Source organism: Diceros bicornis, unplaced genomic scaffold, assembly GCF_020826845.1.
Source record: "Diceros bicornis minor isolate mBicDic1 unplaced genomic scaffold, mDicBic1.mat.cur scaffold_611_ctg1, whole genome shotgun sequence".
Classification (NCBI taxonomy): domain Eukaryota; kingdom Metazoa; phylum Chordata; class Mammalia; order Perissodactyla; family Rhinocerotidae; genus Diceros; species Diceros bicornis.
Window position 1 is genome coordinate 7,590 of NW_026691482.1, and position 12,324 is coordinate 19,913.

Genomic DNA, 12,324 nt, shown 5'->3' on the forward strand with positions numbered 1-12,324 from the left:
CACAGAACTATTTTTACAGTATATGGTTATAACTGGTCTATTTTATTATTGTTGTTGTTAATCTCTTACTGTGCCTAATTTATAAATTAGACTGTATCACAGGTATGAATGCATAGGAAAGATAATAGTATACACAGGGCTCTGTATTATCCGCAGTTTCAGGCATCCACTTGGGGTCTTGTAACACATCCCCCGTGGATGAGGGGAGGCTACTGTATAAAAAAGGGGTAACTACACATTAATGTTTGCCCCCACATGATCTCATACCTATGTAGATAAAACTAATGTCTTGCAAAGTCAAGTCATATACAATTCTTTTAGCCTTATCAGTTAAAAAAGCCTAAATACTTTACAGTAACCTAGATTAACCACAATCCTAGGAAATTGTGTGAAAATTTTAATTTGGTAAATTCTATTTGGAAACAGAGTATCCTATTACTAAGGCTCCTGCTTAACGATTTATTGAGTTTTCAAAGGATAAGAAGCGATCTTAGATTTAGTAGCATATACAGGATATTTGAGAGAAAAAAGAGGAAAAGATGAAGAAAGCACATGCTGAACTGAGAAATAGGGAATAACAAAAAATGAGATCTAAGAGAGTCATACTTTCCTGCAATTAATGACATCACAGAAAATTTTAAAAACCAGTTTCCTTAACTCAATGATTTCTAGCCATTCTGGCTTTGTGATTTCACACTTTCCCATCCTCCTTAAAATGTTTCTTAAACAAACTTTGGAAATTTAAAAAATGACATTTTTTAAAAAACTCTGAGATAACTGCAAAATAAGCTCAGCAAACACCATTTTAACTGGTATTGACTTTAAAAATTGTTCAAATTTATTTAGTGAAAGAAACTAACTGATTTTGATGGCAAGAAATCTTTCTGGTATGTGTATACATAAACACAATGTTTCCAAACACAGTATACCATAGTAGAATTCAACAGGACACTAACAGATCCATGGTGCAAACTGCGCCCTGTGTTCAAATTAACTCTGAATCGGTTTTCCTTAAATGTCACAGGTCATTGAGGCTCCAGGGCTTCTCAAAGCCTCTAAAAAGCCTTTTAAACTCCGAATTTCTAAAAAGGAGGTTTTCATTGAGAACATTTCCAGTGATCATATTCCCTATTCACTGCCTACCCACAACACTTTACAAGCTGAGATCCAAAGATTCTTGAACCATAAAATGATAATTAAAATATTTTCTATAAGCCAAGGAAATTGCAGTGTTACAGTCAACAAAGCTCCATTGCCAGCTAGAGATTAATTCTAAATGGTTGAGACCATTACAGCACATCACTAACCACCTGCCTCACCCTGTAAGAATTTTTCAAGAGCATAATATACAGAGACTAATTAAAGTGATTCAAATAAATTCTCAAATTTACATGGACAAACATTTTATTAAAAATTTAATCTACAGGCAAGCAGAGAAATTCTTCTGAGTATTAAGCATGTATCAATCATCCAAAAATGAGCAAAATATGATAATATATTTCTGGTCTTTACCCATAAATCTAGTCCTGGAGTAAATCATCATTCAAGATAATTTTAAAATAAAAAATATCTACCCAGGATTTGAAAAATTTGGTTGCAAATAACAACACATCCACACAGTGAGGAATTGATGCTCTGAAATCTTCCAATGGTATCTTCAGAAAGCTTAACTTCAGTTACATAATAAACTTTGTGCTGAGTTGAAACTGATGTACAGGTGCATCCTGACCCAGATTTCTTAGTAAATAAGTTTCAAAACTGTCCGTTATAGCACAGCCCAAGAGACATTTTCCTATGTATTCTTCTTCCCTTCAGTCAATGGTTATAGAGAGCTTTCTACACGGAAAAAATCAAAAAACCATTTTTTTAGTAGAAAGCTAATTATACCAACCAAAAATGCTAAATGACTTCTTAAGTCTATTTCATTTCATAAACTTCATTTTCATAAAGGAAAAAAGAAACGCTAAAGCAAAAATACATTTAAAAATTCTAGCCAATAAAAATCAAATTTTACTTTAAAAACGATTTACAGTGTATATTAATTTTAAAAGGAGAGCATATTTCTCCTCTCATCACTCTATATTAACATTCATAGTTACTGAAACTTTTGTTGTTTGCAAGAAAATCCCTATGTCTGTAAAGTTCACCTCCTCACTCTTTTAACTAACCAGGCACAATCTCCCTTCTCTGTACTGCCTTGTTATAAAAGCTTTGGGGAGGGGGTCTGAGGGTTAGTAACAATGACAGTAGAGCAAAGAAAAAGGATAGCATAACAGCAGTAAGGAAGAAAATGAAAGCAAAACAGAAGCAGGTCTTCCTCCTCCTGATAAACAAACACCAAGGCAGTTGAAAGAATTAGATAACTCGACAATCATACTTCTCAGAAGCACATACCTTGTATGGTAGAAATGGTGACTCAGAATAATTACAGAATATGCTTTGCAATTATTTTAAATGAGTATGCATTATAAAAGACTCCTGTAAGTAAATCCGCTTTCACAGGGTTTAACTTTTTTCAACTATACCATCTAATTTGACTTACTACTCACCTTTGCTTTAGATACGGCAGTAAAATACATAAAAGATTACTCGAACAGGTAAGCGGTCAGAATATAACAGCACGCGATCTCTCCGCATACTCAACAAGAGGATTTACTCTCAAGAGGCTTACTTCCTATTTTCCAGGTAGTTTTGTTCCTGTGTCTCCTCTAGGTATTTCTACCTATCAACCATTTCATTGCTCACTAATGAATAAGACAATGCGGGACAATGTGACTCTCCTATTCACTTACTATAGTCAATATACCTGTAGAGATCTGAATCAAAACTGAGATTCAAAAGTCTTCTAATTTACCTCTGAGCTCTGGTGATTCATAGTTTTAGATGACAGAGTTTGACTAGAATCACCAGAAACTCTGTTATCTAAAATTTTATTACACATTGTAAAAGTGATAGGATGAAACTTCAAAATCATTTAGTTCAACTCTTAATTACTTTACAGTTGAGAAATCATTCAGAGAACTAGTTAGATGGTGTCAACTCAGGTTTTGTAACTCCAGACCAACACTTGTTCTGCTAAATCATGCTGCTTTCTGTAACTACTCCTTCTTCTCTATGATGTTCTTGTTATCTAAACAGTGCACCTGTGAAAGCTGATAAACTCAAGTATTCCTAGAATGACCAGAAAATCCCAAGTCTCAGGTCAAATACATATACCACTGCTTCATTTTCTACCCCAACATTTTTTCTGAAACCCTCCTAACTGCCAAAACTTTCCTGTTTCTTGTCCATCACATTTCTCTATCACTATAATCAATGTTTTAATTATCTAGTACCCTATGTTACATAAAACATAATGCCAATCATAATAAGCAAATATTGAGTGCTCATTATATCAGGAACTACATTAAGACCTTTAGATGTAGCATCTCACTTAATCCTCAACTTCAAATAAGATAAATAATACCGTAATCCCCATTTCAAAACTGCAAAAATCAAAGCCTCAGAAGTTAATTTTTTCTTTCTCTCTCTCTTTTTTTTTTTTTTTTTTGCTGAGGAAGATTGGCCCTGAGCTAAGCTGTGTTGCCAATCTTCCTCTTTTGGCTTGAGGAAGATTCACCCTGAGCTAACATCTGTGCCAGTCTTCCTCTATTTTGTACGTGGGTCGCCGCCACAGCATGGCCACCACCGAGTGATGTAGGTTGGTGCCCAGGAACTGAACCCGGGCCACTGAAGCAGAGCACACCAAACTTAACCACTAGGCCATGGGGCTGGCCCCAGAGGTTAAATAATTTGTCCTAATTCACAGAGCTAACCAGATGTAGAACCGGGATAAGTAACCAGGCAGTCTCACTCCAATGTCCATATTCCTGATCTCTACATACGATAAGTATATATAACTACATGGACTTTATTATTAATACGCAGATAACTCAAAATTTGGGGGCTACAGAAGAATTTAAAGAGTCTTTGTATTTGAAGAGGCTTCTTTCATATTAAAATAGCTTAATATGGCTTATTCCCATAAACTATATCTTCCTTAAAAAGACATGGCCCAAGTAAGAACTCTTAACTCACTCATATATAATTAAAACTCAAATTAAAGAAAATAGGAGGAAAAAAGAGTTGCAACAATACTTTAACAAATATCCAGATCAGCATTGTCCAAAAGAACTTTTTGTAGTGACAATAATGTTTTCTATCTACACCGTCCATCATGGTAGCCACTAGCCACATGGGACTATTCAGCATTTGAAATGTGTCTAGTGTGACTGAGTAACTGATTTTTGAATATTGTGTAATTTTAATTAATTTAAACAGCCACATGTGGCTAGTGGCTACTATATTGGACAGCACAGGTAGAAGATAAAATGCCAGAAAAAGATGAGGAAAGAAATTCTTATTGCCTTTATTTAGAGAGTGCACTAACAGTCAAATCAATTTAAATCTCTTTTCCTACTTGTTCTAGCTTCAGTTATTAACCCAAACAATATATACCTCCAAGGAGATTTAAGTAACCCAAACTTCTATGCTTAAATTCTTCTTTGTGTATCTCAAAGGAAAAAAATAATTAAAACCTGTATTATCAACAAAGCTCCTTATAGTAGAAACTTTTTACTGTTTGGATACCTAAGAGGAAGAATTTGAACCTGAAAACTGCCATCTACTAAGAAAACTAAAAAGAGTCACACAAGTTTTCCATTCTCTTCATAATAAATACTTGATAATAAAGTGCTTACCTTGATTCTCCACTACTGTTTCTAACACTTTCTTCATCACTGTGTCCATTCATTGTAAATATCAAGAAGTTTTAAAATAAAATATAAATCTTCCCAGTTTAAAAGATGAATATAAATACTGACTCCTCCTTGAATACCAAAAATTCACAGACGAATTTTCTTCAACATTCACAGGTTTCCTGGGACCCTTTTTGATTCACCTAAAGAAAACATATTAAGAAAATAAGAAAACTTCCTGTAGAGAAAAAGATAAGCCTATTTAGAACTTATACAAATCTACCTAGGCCAATCAGAAATACCTAGGCTTCCATTAACTACATTCCTGACTACTTACTAGAATTTATAGCACACCAGTGCTTATTTTTGACAGAAGAAATCAGAATATCTGCTGAGTGATAAAACTTTTAGACTAACTGCAGCTGTGTAGCGATACATATATACACATTATGGATAACTAGCTAACTAAAGAAAAACGGTAATATAAAACATATACATACATTCCAAGAATAGAAAACAGAGTCTTATTAGATACTTTGTCAAACCAAGTAAGGGGGGAAAAGGTTACCTTTAATCAAACACTAATTCATATCACCAAGAACTTCATACACTTGAATGAGGCAAAGTTTTGAAAATGCTCACATAAGAACAGAAGAATAAAAGGGTATCATAGAATCTTCGCAAAAACTGTACAGGTCAAAATAAATGTGTGCTTTCACAGGTAAGCCGACAGTGGAATGATACAATTTAAATAATATTTATCCAGGTTGGACTTGCGGAGATTCCATTAAAAAAAAAAAAAAGGTAACGGAATATACAGTATGATTTTTTAAGTAACGGGTTTGGGGCAGAAATCACGGACCAAGACACAGCATTCCCACCTTTCAAGATTTCAGCACAACACTGGAGAGTCACCTACAAGCCATCCACGAATAAACAAAGGAGATCTCTGGCAGGGGAGGGAGAGGAAGAAGCGGGGGAAGGAGACGTCAGATCCCTCCCCAGCCAGAAAGGACCGAGATAGCCGACTGAGAGCAGAGCTGTCCTCCGACCTCAGCAAAGAGAATTCAGTCCTACGATGATTTCCATTCCACAAAACAAGAGGAGGAAAACAGGCTGTTGCCAACTTAATCATAGCAAACTCTACATCTAGATCGAGATTTTAATTCTCCAGAGACTAAGGTCCAGTAGACTCTTTGCAAGAACTGGTTATCCAAAAAGTAACTCTTCCACGCAACATTTATTCCTCATGTTAAAGATTAATTCCAACCCGTCAAAGAGCTTTACTGTTCAACAAGTCTTAAAAATCTAGGGACTCTAACAAACCGCCTCTTTCCCGAAAGTCTCTCTGCGTTGAGAAAGTTCACTCCTCTTTTCGTTCTTTCCTTTCCACCTTCCTTTCGCTCCTCAAAACGGCTTTCTCTGGACATTCTAACTTCCTTTTTCCCCCTCATCTGCCTTCCCCGAGTCAGTCCTCTTTCTGAGGCCCTGCTCACAGCCCTGAGTTCTGCAGCTCCAGGCGCACGCAGCTCTCTCCAGCCTTTCCCGCGTCTCAACAATGAAGTCAAACCTCCCCAACCCTCCTCCCCTGTGCCCGGTCCTCGAACAGCTGCTCTGCTCCTGCTGAGTTTCCGAAGCGGGGCTCGAAAGGAGGCTGGAAGCCTTCCTCCTCCCGCCTCCGTCCATCGCAGCTTCGCTCCAGTCAGTCTCCCGGCCGGACGCACACTCCCACCCCCGTCCCTCCCAGGGCCCCCCTCCCGGTCCCCGAGTCTCTCTTCCCGCCTCACACTTCCCGCCGCCCCGCTCCGCGCCCTCCCGGGCTCGCCTGGGCCGCCGCCCCTCCCCCTCGCCGCCGCCCCCCACGTGCCGGGAGGCCGGGTCGCGGCGGGGGCGACGCGCCGGCCAAGCGCCCGCCGCTCGTGCTCCGCGGCTCTGCCCTCGCGGCCCCGCCGCGCCCACGCCGAGGAGGCCCGGGCTCCGCCGCCCGCCGGCGCTAGGACGCGCTCCGCGGAGCCCCCCGCGCGCCACTCACGCGCCCCCCGCGCGCCCAGCCCGGCCGCCGCCGCCGCCGCCGCCGCCGGCCCTCACAGAGCCGCCCCGGCCTTCGCCCGGCGCCCCCGCCCCCGCCCTCCGCCCGGCCGGCTCCCGGCCTCCCCGCCACATCCTGACCCGCCCGCCGCCCCCTTTCTTACCGGCGGCCGTGCAGGCTTCGCGGGGGCGGAGGGAGCCCACTCAGGTCTCCGCCGCCGGGTGAGTCCTCGGGCTCCGGGCGTCTCGGGGTAAGCAGGAGTCCGTGAGGGGGAGGGGGGAAGGGAAGCCCCGGCCAGCGGCTCCCACGCGCGGTCCCCTGAGAGCGGATCCAACGATCCATTCATGATGGAAGCACCAACGGCAAGGGCAGCCAGAACGAGAAGTAACGAGCCGAGCCGTCGTCGTCGTCGCCGCCGCAGCCACGCGCGCGCTCCCGCTCCCGCCGCTTATCGGCTCTCGGCAGCCGCCGGAACGCCGGGAGAGCAAGCGCAGCCGTCTCCGCCGCCGCCGAGGTCGCCGTCGCCTCCGCCTCCCGCGCGACGTAAGCCCCCTGCTCGCTCCTCTTCCCCACTGGGCGCGAGGAGGGCGGACTAGGGGGCGGGCGCGCGCACGCCGAACCGCTCCTGCCGGCGCGTGGGCAGTGGGAGGGGCTACGTTGTGGAGTCGTGGGGCGTAGGAAGAAAGCGATTGGTGCTGAGGTGGGGCGGAGAGCGAGTGCGCGCACGCGCGCCGATGGGAGCCGTACGCCGGCCGCGCGGAGGCCGCCGGACTCTGGCCACAGCCGCGGGCCGGTGATGCTTGCTCTGGTGCCCTTCCTCACCCGCCGCGAGTTGAATTCCGGGAAGTGGCAGCTAGAGGCTCGCTGCGTGCGGGTGTGGACGCTGCTGTCGCTCGGGACAGTTGCGCAAGGACTTTGCGGGGGAGAGACCGAGAGGAACCGGGGAAGCAGAGGCATGGCGAGATGCTGAAGACTGTGTTGGGGCTCGGGGAGCCGCAGAAGCGCCGCGCTGGATAAGCCCAGGGTACCGGGTCGTGCGTGGGGTCCGGTCGCCCGGCTTCGGCCCGCATCTCTCTCCGGCCCCCGGCCCCGTCGGAGCGCCTGTGGGGAGGGGTGGAGAGGGGCCCGCTGCGTCACACCAGGCAGCCTGGGACCCCAACTGTTGGGCAGCTGTGGTCACCTCCGGCCGCCTCCTACGCCTAGGCGACCTGCGACAGAGGCTGCCTCGGGGGCCCGATGGCCCGTGCGGGCCGGGCACCTGAGGAGACGGAGGGAAAACAGAGACGGAGTTGCTGACATCCTGTGACACTTCTTGATTCCTTTGTGGGTTCAGGAGAAAACTCTTACAACCTTTCTAGGTCCCTCCCTGGAGGACGGGAGGAGGGTGCGCTGCCGAATGGCGACAAAAAAGCTGCTCGAAGGACGTTGATAACTGGCTTAGCGTAGCGTGCTGCCACTTAGTGGACGGTTTCTTCCTGAACTGTGACTGCGGGCCTCAGTTACAACCCTGGAGATGTGGCGATGGAAACACTATCTTTTCAAGCCTGGGGATGTCCCGCTTCATTCTTTTTGAAAGCGTTTTTTTAATCATTTCTTTTACACTTCATTTTTTTTTCCCCTCGTCCACAGATCAGTCTTGAATCGCTGGAGGTTAATGATACTTTTTGAAACTTTCTAACCCCATTCCTCAGTTATTTGATTTGGTGTAAAGGCCAACCTTCCAAGTCAAATGACTTTGAACGGGGTAGCTGCATTCCCAAAATAGTTCTTTTCGCGTGTGGGGATTTCAAGTTTTAGTCTACCAGCTGTTTAAACAGTTTGGGTCAAAGCCTTCAAAAAGATCTCAAAACATGACTCCAGGTATGTGTTCGTTTTGTGGAAGAGTATATTCACCCTTGGGAAGGAGGTGGCGGCAAACAGGTACACTTGGTCTACTCCAAAAAAAGTCTGTCTGTGACCAATGAAGAGTGAAACAAAATGGAACACTACCACAGTTTGCAAAATGGTCTGTGCTCCACCTCTTTTTTTCTTTCCTTTTTTCCTAGTTATTAAATAGCTGTAACGCTGGGTTGTGAGGAATAACAAGATCATACAAATCTCCATCTCTGAAGGCCCTAAAAGTAGGAACCAAGTGCTAATTTTTAATATTAAAAATATGATAAAAGTGCCTTAATGATAGGAACTTCCCGTGCCTCTGATTTCTTTCTTGGATTACTGGAGTGGTAAGTGAAAAATAAAAGCCCCTGGAAAACAGTAGCCACGCCAGATAAAGAATTTTGTGATCAGAAATATAATTCAGATAATAAAGTCCTCAATTATACTACACTTTATAATTGTCTTACAAAAAAGAATTACCGTTATGTTCTTAATCTATTTTGTATGTTTTCTGAAAGCCCACGTCAAACCTTTTTTAACTACTGACTTGCCATTTGGATGTGATATGCTACATATAAACTCTAGATCCTTTTTTTGCGGGAAAAAAATCTTGCCAAAATTGTAATAAAATATTGCATCTTGGAGATTTATATTTCTTGTTGAATCTTGGAGGTTTATGTTTCCTGTTGAATCTTGGAGATTTATATTTCTTGTAAAATCATTGTACACTTTAAGACTCCACAAAATTTTAGAATGACTGTTGACAATGTCGAGAAATACAAGTAAGTAGAAAATTGGAACAATCTTGCCAGTTCAGCTTTTAAAAAGTCACTTGATAAATAAGGCAAAAGTATTTGTTTGACCATTTGTTATCTGCATAGTTAAATTCTCAGTTTCACTTTGTTTGAATAAACTCGGTCTTTGTCTCTACCTATGGGTACTAAAAACAATAGACAAACAGTTGATAATCTCAACACATGACTAGCAAAAATCCCTGAAAAATAACATCAACCAGAAGTTTTTATTCCTATCTAATTTCCCATTTGGGACATTTCATATTCTTTGGAAACAATATTACTTTTACAAAATCTAGGACAGCTCTTTGTGAGTCCTTACTTCTGATATGCTCTTCTAGGGCTGGAAACCCATGAGTTTCCTTAGGTGGGGATAGATTGAGAACCACTTATCCAGAATTGTGAGATGTGTACCATAAAAACAATGATAACTCTTGCTTTCTGTTAATGTTTTGGATGCCAAGTTGGGGTTTTAATTTCATAATTATGTTCTTGTTAATTAGAGGATTTGCATATTAGAAGCTGCTAAAACAATCAGGACAGTATTAAAATACCCTAGAATCTCAACCTATGACGTCATCCCCCAGGTCCTTGCCAAACAGGAAGAGCTTTCCAAATATACTTAAATTTACAAAGTCCTCTATAAATAGAACACATGAAATCCTAAGTAACCTACACTGAAAATTTATTGTACATTTTCTGTTTTCTTAATCATAAAAATTCTAAGAGAGGAGCTGTGGTTCCCAGTGTTGGGCAGGGAGCAGGAGTCAGTCACCTAGGAAATTTTTTCCTAATTACACATGCCTGACATTCTCATTCCTCCCCTCTTCTGATATGCAGAATTTCTACGTTCTAGGTAGTGCTTGGAAAAATATCCTAGATTGTTCTGATATCTACCAATAGCTCATCCAGCTTGTTTATGGCCACTGTATTTGGAGATTTTTACTGATAAATGCTTGAATCATAATAAATTTTAAATGGAAAGTTCTTAAAGATCTTGCTAAGAGGCAACTATGTATAAAATCTAATAGGCATTGAAGTGGATACAAAGATTTTACTTCCTCTACTGACAAAATTAAGTGTGCACACAGTGTAAGAAAAAAGTTAAGTAGCTAACCTCAAAATATGAAATTGGGGGCCGGCCCCGTGGCTTGGCGGTTGGGTGCGTGCGCTCCGCTACTGGTGGCCCGGGTTCGGATCCCTGGCGGGCACCGACGCACAGCTTCTCCAGCCATGCTGAGGCCGCATCCCACATGCAGCGGCTAGAGGGATGTGCGGCTATGATGTACGGCTATCTGCTGGGGCTTTGGGGAAAAAAAACAAAAGGAGGAGGATTGGCAATAGATGTTAGCTCAGAGCTGGTCTTCCTCAGCAAAAAGAGGAGGATTAGCATGGATGTTAGCTCAGGGCTGGTCTTCCTCAAAAAAGAAAAAAAAGAAATTGGTGTGTTGATGCTATGTCACTCTTTCCTCTCCCCCAAGTCCTTTATTTACTGTCCATTTTACCTCATATCTGTTGTCTTCAGCCCTTCTTCTTAATCCTCACTACTTTGTTTACTTAGGCCCTATTTCCTCTATATCTTTCCCTCCAGCTCACCCTGTAGGCTCCTTTCAGACCTGAAATCTAATGAAATCACTCCCTTGCTCTAAATATGTATATTTAAATATACTACATATATTTGCATACATGCATAATATTTTAATTACTTAGTCTGTTCACAATCTGACCCCAGCATCGCCTCCCATCATTCCTAGCAGACACTTGACACTCTAGCCACGTATTTCTTCAGGTCATTGGAAAGGTATCTTTCTCACTGTTAGTGGATATAGTCCATCTCTCCTATGAACAAACCTTGTAGGTTTGTTTAAGTCAGTCATCAAGAACTGACACAATTGTACTGACACCATGTGAGATACATCAGGCAGCTCTCTTACCTCCCTTTTTGGATATCAAATTGTGTATTCTGTAAGTGCAGCATGTCATTGTAATAAGCCATTTGTTTCCATACTACATTGTGAGCTCCTTGAATACAGACTCTCTGTGTTCCTTATTTATTATATTGACATTCATTCAATAAATTGCATACAGACACTCTGCTGGGGTGGGGGAGGGGAATTAGAGCAAAAACATACTTTCAAGAGTTCAAGTCTAGTGCAGAAAACAATCACACTGCAAAATCATAACTGAGAAAAATGGTATGAAGAAGCATATAGTGCTGTGAGGATTCACAATGGAGAACCGTAGTCAGAAAAGTCCTGGAAGGAAGTGACTTGGTCAGAGAACTGAAGAATTATATAGGCAAAAGGGACATGGAGAGCTCCTTTCCCAGTAAAAGACACAACATGAGCAAAAATTCTAGGGCCAGAAAGATGGTGTCAACTTAACATCCCAGTTTGCCAAGGATAGACTTTTTGCACTTTCAGAAGTGGTTTGGGGGGCCGGCCCGGTGGCACAGGCGGTGAATGAAGTGCACATGCTCCGCTGTGGCGGCCCGGGGTTCACCAGCTGGGATCCTGGGCACGCACTGGCGCACCACTTGGCAAGCCATGCTGTGGCGGCATCTCATATAAAGTGGAGGAAGATGGGCACGGATATTAGCCCAGGGCCAGTCTTCCTCAGCAGAAAAAGAGAAGGATTGGCAGATGTTAGCACAGGGCTGATCTTCCTCACACACACACACACACACACACAAAAAGAAGTGGTTTGGGTGATAAATTACATTGCCATCCTACCTATAAGGGACTGCAAGAAGCTCAGTGCTGCTGGAGCAGACAGAACTGAGGAAGATGAACCTGCATAGGGGCCAGGCCATTCAGGGCCCAAAGGCCAGGAAAAGAAGCAGGTTCTTCCCTTGGAGCAATGGGAAACCTTTGAAGGATTTTGAACTGGA